We start from the raw sequence: 10,320 nt of genomic DNA on the forward strand, positions 1-10,320 counted from the left end.
CGGAGACGGCTCAGCTCCTTGGAGATATAGGTGAAGAAGGAGACCAGGTCAGGAAGCCGCAGCTCATTGAAGTCGACCGGGTGGTCGAACGAGTTTAGCCCGACGGCCGGCATCGTCGCGCTGGGACGACGGTAGGCATCGCGTAGCCGCAACACGTGCGTGGCAACTTGGTTCACCAAGTGGCTGAGGCGATCCTGGACCTCATCACGATCGGCCCGCTCGCGCTCCAGCCGGCTCCCCTGATGGCCTATCGTATCTCCCGCTTTCTGCAGCAACGCCGCCGACGCCTCGAGCATCTTTGTGGTGGACGCCTGCCGCTTTTGAAGCTCCGTGAACTCCCGCACATAACAGAGGAGCATAGCACTCCTCTCCTCCTTGAGCTCACGGAGCTCCACGTCCTTGGCCCTGAGCTCCACATCCTTGGCATGGAGCTCCTGTGTCAGGAGCCTCACCTCGGACTCTGTGATCTGCTGCGCCGCCATGGCACCAGGTAGAAGCAATGGGGAGAGGAAGCAAAGGGGACGAAACGGCTGAAAGGCAATGCAATCTATGGGAAGGCGGAGGGAGCGGGGAATCTTTTGGTTTTCACCACGGTAAAACACCAGTCGACGACTTCTCACATCAGGGAGCAGTGGGTACAGGCGGAGTCATCGTGACTAATTGCTGTCGCGCCTGCTCCCGTCAATCAAAAAATTAAAAATCCTGTCGCACCTGCTCCCGTCAATCAAAAAATTAAAAATCCTGCCGCACCCAAACACCAGAGCAACACCGCGGTGGATATTTAAATTTACCTGCCGGCAAGTAGATAAAAAAAGGGGTGAAAAAACAAATGTGGCGACGGCCTAGCTAATCGGTCGAACTAGCTCAACTAGCTAGCCACCGTGCTTCACTGATGTACTCGGCGGGAAAGGTGGTCTTTCGTGATTTGACGACTCATTTACTTGCTTCGGTGCTACGACCGAGGAGGACCCAGAAAACGCGCGGTAGGGCATCCCATGTCAGGAAGAATATATGCATGCACCACCCGGTAGGACCCCGAAACCGCGCGGTAGGGTGTGCCACGTCTCGGCACGGAGGAAAAATGTGCGTGTAAAAATATACTGTATCAGACGTAGTACCTATGGTTCGACCTCGGGACCCAGCCAGTCGGTTGAAAACACCCCACTAGCCACACAGCTTCATCATGCAAACATGGCACGGAGGATAGATGTGGTTAGCTCCGTCTCGACCAGCCACAACGTCTCTTGTTCTAGGCGATTCTTCTATTTTTCGAGTTTTTTTAGTTGTAATAACACCACGGCAAGCTAGCGCCGCTCTTCGTGTGTGCTTGTGCAAAGGCTAGACGATGGAGAGAAGAGAAATTGAGATCACAGACCTGGGACCCACCAGTAAGTGAGATAACGGTCATGCACGTGTTGACGAGGCACTCCCTCTACTATACTCAATGCAAGTACTGTATAAAATCGGGTTATGGGACAAAGCCAACAACCATTCATTTTTTCAGGCTATCGACTTGCGCTTTGTAGTCCAGGTTGCCAGTTTGAATCTCGTCTTTCAGATTTGTTAGTTTTAGGTCCAAATTTGATTAATGACAAGTGGGACCCCTGTGTGTTGTTCCGATATTTCAGTGTAGGATGGTTTTTTGAACAAACACTTTGCGCAGTTAGACAAGTAACGGCACGAGTTACACGTTTTTGCAAGTTTATGAACAAAAATGACAGCGGCATAGAATATCACATCCACCCCGCAGCTTAGATACTATGGTGATATGATTTTTTACACCGTTGGAAGTGAGATCCAATGGCTTGGGAGTAGTCTTTGTAATTATGCGCAATTTCCAAACTCTCCAAAGGTTTTTTTGCAAATAAAACATTTAGGCCTCGTGTGTGCCGCTGCATCTTCGATCCAACGGCTCCCCGGTGCTCATATTAGGTGCTCCCCATAGCTTAATTACCCGCTACGGTGATTGGAGTAGTTGTGGGCCGAATGCTACGAAAATATAATCTAAACCGACCGGAATAAATGCCTACACAAATTAATCCAAGGTTGGAGTGACCCTCACAATGTAAATAGCTCCGGCTTTGCGAGGGATGGAGAGGTAGTAGCTTCAACGCGTGGAAGATACGGTGTGAGAAAGCGAGGACAATCGAGAGACATATAGATAGAGAGACAAAGTGAGTGTGGTCCGACATTCATTGAACAAATATATATGCTCTGGAGAGATATTGTCCGATTGAGCTTTTTGGCAAGGGTGAGGGCTGTAAGATAGAGCTTGAGAGATGATCCAGTCACAGACGTGTAGATATATTTTGTGCGTGGGAGGAAGCAAGGTCAACCGATCACATAGGGTCGCCGTGCGATCGAAAGAGTGAGACAGGTTGGAGAGAGTGACCTAGATAGACGATGTGCGTGAGAGAGTATACAATGTGAATAGGTCGAATTGGTCTCAAACATGGTGATATATCGTTTTTGTCCGAGAAAGAGCGAGGTCAATTGAGACATATGGAGAGAGAGAGAGATTGAGTGAGCGTGGCCCACCATGAGGTCGAAAGAGTGGTGGCGGCTTGGATGGACTGACCTAGATAGACAATCTGCGTGAGAGAGTATAGAGTGTGTCGATCGAGGCCCGAACAGGGAGATATATCATTTGTGTGTGAAAGAAAACGAGGTTAAACGAGACTCGGATAATGAGAGCGAGATTGAGCAAGTGTGGCCCGCCATGCGGAAGAAAGAGTGAGACAGTCTCGAGAGAGTGACCTAGATATACAACGTGCGTGAGTGCGCATGCACGAGAGGTTGGGGGGCTAGATAGGCAATGCATGTATTTAGCGCGAGAGGGTGAGAGGGAGAGGGGGGAGAGAGAGAGAGCTCGGCATGGGGTGCAATGGCGGGTGTGTGAGGTAAATACATTTGGTAACAGAGTGGAAATAGGGGTTGTGTAGTTGAGAGACTTAGAGATCAAAACATGGAGAGAAAGAATGAACGTGTGTTGGAAACCGATAGCTTCCTAAGGTGGTTAGGAGAGGAAGATTGACCGATACAGGAAGTATGTAGCGTTTGTGCGGGGGGGCTAAAAACAACATTTGAATGTACATAGTACGAGACTTAATATCGATGTTTCAATTCGGTGTACATTGTAAGATTCGAACCGAGGACCAGGCATACGGGTAAATATTTCGAATTCGTGCCATACTAAGTTTCAAAAAGTTGACATTGACTCAGTTTGTTGTGCTATTTTGTAGGTGATATGTTTGAATCCATCCAAAAGTTTTCTCACTACCATGGTGTTCATCATATACATATGAATTTGTATTAAAAAAGTAGCATGGATATAGTGAAATGCGAAATCCACGTTAGAATTGGAGATCGCTGCGTGACACACAATCTAATTCAAATAACTAACTACGTGACACACACTCTAATTCAAATAACTAATTATGTGACACACACTCTAATCCACGTTAGCGTGGGTACCGTTTCGATTTTTTTTCAAATAACTCCTCATTAATTAATTTATAGTACTCCCTCTGTTCACTTTTATAAGACCTTGAAGACATTTCAGACAATGTGCAAAACAGTTCATTTTAAGTTGTCTGAAATGACTTACAAAAGTGAACGGATGGAGTATCTCGTTTCGAATGACTAATTATTGCAAGGAAAACATGGGCATGGTAATTCATATAGATTCGTTTTCAAATGAAAGAAGATTCGTTTGCATTCTCAAATGTAGGCGCACCAGGCAAACCAGGGTCGTGTCGGAGTGGACGCTGCTTCGGTGCCTTAAAGGCAACTGCCTTTGGGTCACTGACATGTGGGCCAGCCACCTGTTGGGCCCATATGTCATGGACACAAAGGCAGGTGCCTTAGGGCACCGAAGCATAGTCTTGTCGGGGTGGTCGCATGTGTCGGACGGACACGTACCACCCAGCCACCCACCCCCCCTCCCCCCCAAAAAAAGGACGACAATAATATAAGTTCGCACTTCCATGTTTCGGATTGAAATATCTGGCGGCCCCAATTCCAGCCCTGCAAAATCTCTCTTCTCCACTGTCCCCTTCCGCGCCCAGATTGCTCAAATCCCTAATTCGCCGCCATCCCTCGAATCACCCCTCGTCTCGTCTCTTTCCCCACCGTTCCCCACCTTTGTGCCGGACGACGACGACGAAGACGACGGTCGCGCTTCACCACCGCACCGGAGCTACCTCATCTACGCCCTTGTCCACCGCACCGGGTGGTCCACCGACAACGTCGGCCACCACAACCGACGTGCCCCACAGACACCGAGTTCCACCGCATCAGGTGCGCTTCACCGACGTTGTCTCCCAGCTCACCGGGGCTACTTCACCGAGCACATCGTCACACCTCCGCCCCCCGAGGCCGTTGGGGCTTCACCAACGGTCTCGTCCACCGCATCGTAGCGCTCCGCTGCCACTCAAGATCTGCATCCGTGCGCGGCCAGCCAATGCCAGCGCATCACCCTCAACGGCTCTGAAGTGACCCGCACTCTAGCTAGGCGAGCATGCCCAAACGCCGGCCCGAACTAGGTATCCACACATCACTCCCTTGTGCACTGTTCCGACGATGTTTGGATATCCTTTCACAGCTCTCTTAGCTTACACGCCTATGCAACTCTGACCTTAACTCTTATTTCTTCTGGAGATATCATCTGAAACAAGCAAATGCATATTTTAGCGAAGCATGACGGCGCTACGGGATGTGGTACACATCCTGCACACCCGTATAACCTTGTAAGTATCTGTCCTCCGATACAACATCAAGGTCGATTCCTCTTATTTGATCAACCATTCATCGTGTCAAAAATGCAGAGGGGGATGCAAGGAGCACAAGGCCTGCACATCCAAGCAAGTGGTAACATGGACTTGTACATGGAACATCCCAAGTGCAAGCAGAGCTGCAGTGAGCCTGTACAACGAGCTAGCGTAAGTCCCTGCATTTTATTTAATTCGTACTGGCATTCGTGTATGATTTGTGTGCAGTGGCTGATCCACGAATTCAAGTTACCAGGGGCGAAAATTTAACTTAAAAAATACGAAGGCACTTGCACTCCGGAAATCAACATAACTTGAGAAATGTGAAGCTACATGCACTTTGAAAACCAGCTAATGATCCAAAGTAGTTCAGATTATAAACACTAAATGATGCCAGCACCAAAAAACACAAAATGCAACATGGTGTACAAGGACTACAAACATGGTCTGTACCTGCTTGAATTATTCGTTCTCTGGCTGAAAATATCGAAGTGTAATTGCACGTATAACTAGTGCGCAAACTGCATATCAATATATATATCCTGCACAAGTATGCCAATAGTTTCAAACAACAGATTAGAAAAGTATTTATGCTATGTTGTCATGATACGGGGACTTTCTGGTAGATGGCCTCGACGTTTCCTCAAGCTATGAAAATACACTATAATTTTCTTGTCATCAATGCCTGCAAATCTCTGTCTCTCTCAACATAGTAGATCATCATTAGACACTAAATCCTTCAATGAGCTTGCAAAATTCTTGCATTAGATCCCTCATTAGACACTATATGTTCATCACCAGGAGCATGTAAAATGTTTGCATCAAATCCTTCATTAGCAGTCTATTCATTAGACACTTCAGGCTCAAGAACAACATGATCTTGTATGTTTGCACTGGAAACTTGATTAGATACATCAGATTCAGTCAGTTCAGTATTGATTGGGAGGGTTATAAAATAAGTAGAAATTGGTTCCATTTTCTCATAGATTCCCTACATACAAGCAGTTTTACAACACCATCAGGTTTAACTATTGGCTAGAAATTGAAGAGTTGAATTAGATATAATCAGGGATGTGATGTACCTGCTCGTTGCTCATGCTACTCTTGCAAGCTGCGACTGTCCGTTTGCGCAAGCTCGATGCCATGTCCGTGCTGCCGCCGCTGCCTCCCACGCGGGCTACACCCAGGGTTGGATCTTCATCTTCTTGTCCTTCCGTTCGCTTGAAGCCCGGTGACCACCCTCCAACGAGGGCGCGAGGAAGTGTTGTGTCGGTCTGTCCAGCGGTGGCTCGGTTAGGAGCGAACCAGACTGGAGGCTGGAGCGAATGAATTGGGATTTTTCCTGTTGTCGATCGATATGGGAGGCGCTCGTTTGGGCCGGGAGCCTGCCTTGCACTTATGTTATTGGCCCATCCAAATTAAAACATTTTTCTTCATTTTTTACATTGCCTGCTCGTGCGTTGGGACGAACAAAACTAGCATAGGCCAACCTGGACGACTCAAACTAGGTCACGCTTTCCAGCCACCTGAGGCGGCCGCTCGTACCAGCCCCTATGGTGGCGTTGCCCCTTTTTGCGTGTATGATTGGATAGTGAAAAATATTCCAGTGGCGCTTTTGATTTACCCATAGAATGGTTGAATTGCATGTTTCTATGAACTGAGTTCGCCAATAATGTGAAGGATGCCAGTCTTTTCATCCTATTGTAGATTGCTTAGATCTCGATATGCCAAAAGTAATCACATGAAATATACAGTAAAAGTCAGTGTGATGTGTTTGGCTACAACTAGTCTTACTACACGTCCTCATATAACATATCAAGGACGCACCATCTTACCAGATTAACCATTCGACTTACCCATGCAGTGTGGAAGAAAGAAGTATTGGGACTGCGTATCCAAGCAATTGATGCCATGGACTCCTTCGTACAACCTTGTAAGTGAAAAAGAAGTTGCAGTGTGCCTGTACAAAGAACTAGCGTAAGTTCAGTTACCTGCTTCTCGGAATTTTAGTTAGCCACTTATTGCAAAATTGTTCAATTACGTTGCTTGGCTTAATTTAGTTTGCTACTGATTACATAATGGCATAGCCTGTTAATCATATTGTAGACTGCGCCTATCTATGTGTTTGATACTTACTGTTAAGAATTACCTGTTTGCCTTAACTTAAATATCTACTTGTTTGTTTAACTGCTTTGCTGCTGCAACAGCGGGTTACAATGATGTTAATAACTACTTTTCAGCATCCAATTGAAACTCTTTAATTCCTTGTTTGTTTAACTGGTTTGTTGTTATAACTACCAATTGAGATGTTTTGCTAACTTCAACTTTTCTGAATCCAATCAGAAATTTAATGGCAAAACAGGTTAGCCAAAGATCAAAGAGCGAGGTCCCCATGGACGTTGCATCATCCCATAGCAGTGGCACCGGCCCAATCGTGCATTATGAATTGCCAACTGCTGATGCTCTAGAGGCTAAACTAGTGGTAGAAAGAGATTCTGCTTCTGCACTTAGAGATGAAGTTGACATGTTGAGGAAGCAAATAGCACAATCACAAGAAGTACTCAAGACAACCATTAAATATTTGGTGGATTTCAAAACGAAGCAAGATGAGACTGACCAGATTGTTAAGGTCTTGAAGGAAAAAAGGAAATTAAATTCCTACTTGGTAAATCATAGGTGAAATGTTCTTTCCATAGTTGAATAACCATTGTGTTGTCTGTTCATATAATTAATCAGACCATTTGTTTTAGAGATCATATAATAATTGTTTTTTTTGTTTTTTTGTTTGTAATTTTATTTGAGCACAAGTCTGTATTAATTGATAAGACTCGGAGACATTTCATTTGGATTGTTGTGCCAGACCTACAAATATGTCAATCGGGCTGAATGTGCATTCAGCAATAGTAGTATAGATGGACCATAAGTGGCACGCATCGGAAAGGGCCAAGATGCTAGCTAAAAAAAGGATGTTGATATTATTGATCCATATACTCTATAAGTGTTTATATGTCTGTTAGTTCCGTACATTCTTGGTTGATTGAATCAGTATTTGAATCTTGATACATCGCTTGTGTACAGATCTAAATGGGAGTACACATTATGCTGCGTGTGACATTTGAGTTGGACATGAAGTGTTCCAAATATTCGAATTCACCTTAAACTGGATTCTAGTTTCTGAATTTGAGTATCGGCATTTGTAAACCATATTCATATATGACAGTGGAATACATCTTTGTCGTCCTTTTGAAGATATATAAAAACACATTGATTTATAAATATTCATATAGGAATACAAAATGGATTCGAATTTAGTTGCCAGGGTAAACCTGGATGCTTATTGTCCCAAAATTCAAAAGAAATAGCAAAATGTCCACTCCCACATCGGCTGCCCGAAGCCAAGTGTTTGGGAGATGGAAATTACTATCTACCCATTACACGGACAATCCATCGGCCCGATTTCCATTGCTCTAAACAGGGGTAGGTTAGTAACTTCAATTAGACGTGACACGACCGCCTCTGAGCCCATTCCAACACGGTGGGCGTCAAACATGGGCGGCAAAACTCATTTGATTCAAGCTCGTCCGAAAGACCTCTGTTTCTCCCTCCATTCCCCATTCATACATAGTGGGCGGCAAAACACCCTCTCATCATCCGAAATAGATGTAGGCTAATATTTTAAATAGGGGCAGATGTGTAACTTCCATCAGACGTGACACAACTGCCCTACCTGTCAGCCCCGTTCATACACCGTGGGCGCCAACCGTGGGCGGCAAAACACCCTCTCCTCGCCTGAAATCGATGTAGGCTAATATTTTAAATAGGGGCAGATGTGTAACTTCCATCAGACGTGACACAACCTCCCTACCTGTCAGCCCCGTTCATACACCATGGGCACCAACCGTGGGCGGCAAAACACCCTCTCCTCGCCCGAAATAGTTACCGGCAAATATTTGGGAGATGCGAGATTACCGTCCTATCCCCAACCGACGAGACGTCCAAATTTGAAACGGGGGATAAGTTCGTAACTTTCCCATATTTTAGACAGGCGTGTCCCAAAAACATGGTTCCCCGTACCTCTCCCTCCATTTTCCCATTCATACACTGTCCACGCTAGAACACCCCATTCCCACACCAGCCTTCGTCCGCCACCCCATCCATCGCCGCCATCCTCCACCACATCCATCGCCACCGTCCTCCACCATGCCGGAGCGCCTACCAAGACTGCGTCGTCCACTGCTAGAGATGGACGTTTCTCATCCACGGCGACGGACCAATAGCCGTGCATCGCGTCCTCTCGCTTCATTGGCGTCGTCGTCCTCTTTGTCGGGGCCGCTCACACAACCTTCTCTTCCACCGCAACGGGACTTATCCCCCAATGCACCCATCTATTGTTGCAGATCTGCTTCAACGCCACCGACAGCCATCGCACCCCCGATGCCGACATGGCGCCGCAAGAGAGGTGGTACTTCATATCTCCTGAACTTTTTGATCTCAACCAGAAAAATAGATCTTAACTTGGTTACTCTACTTTCTTTTTAGCTCTTAGAATTTAGTTCTTAGTTCGAAGAAAACAATGGATGCTAAATATCATTTCTCCGGTTTGCAGCTTCAAATCTGCCATGGCACAGCCATAATACGGTTTAATTGATCATGCTTAGGTTTTAATTGATCATATTGGTTCCGTGGTGGTTTCTTTAATAGAAATCAGAGGGGAAACCCTCTTTTGCTAAAAAAATATATGCTTAGAGTTTCCCCCTTTTATGATCACTATACGATCAGAATACATGCTTCGTGTCATAATAACACTGCTCCACCCATCAAGCTAAACAAGCTTAGTTGTTCAAATACGAATCTGATATTATTAAAACAAAGTTGTTTAATTGGTCAGCTAAATGTTCCTAAATTAGTTTCGAAAATGCATGTTCGCCGCTCGGGTGTGTATCTCTGTGTGTGGTCTGGTCAGCACGGTTGGGGAGGTGAACTTTGCATATGCAGGGGTTTATAGAGAGACACTCTCCGAGTTGAAACCGCAATGCATTCCATAGATAATCTGACTACTTTTTATGTTTTCATGAATCTCAGATTCTGAACAGCATCATAATGATTATGAGCTTGTGCGCATGAAAATAATAAAGAAGAACAATTCCATGGCTGTCAAACTTGGCATTAAGGGACTGAAATCAAGTCTGGATGCAATGCAATGCAAACACTCTCCACCTACAAATTCATGCTCAGAATATGATCCTAATAGTGATTCTAAGCTAGAGGGAGACCTAAGTCAATGTAGCTCCCTAGTGGAGGAGTTAGAGGAAGATGCCCTATCTTATCACCCATCAAGGTACTTGCTCTAACTTTCCAAGGTTACATTGCTCGCACATATCTTGCAACTGATGCTTTGCATTGCTTCTACTTTGTTGAGCTGCCATTAGCTTAGTTTACACATCATGTATGTGAATACGCCCTGCCTATCCATTTTCAGTACATATTCCATCTGTCATCATACCATATTTATCCATTCAAATGTTGTTCTTGTGTATCAGACGTTAAAAAG

Source organism: Triticum urartu, chromosome 7A (assembly GCF_056163025.1).
Source record: "Triticum urartu cultivar PI428250 chromosome 7A, HENAU_Tu73, whole genome shotgun sequence".
NCBI lineage: Eukaryota > Viridiplantae > Streptophyta > Magnoliopsida > Poales > Poaceae > Triticum > Triticum urartu.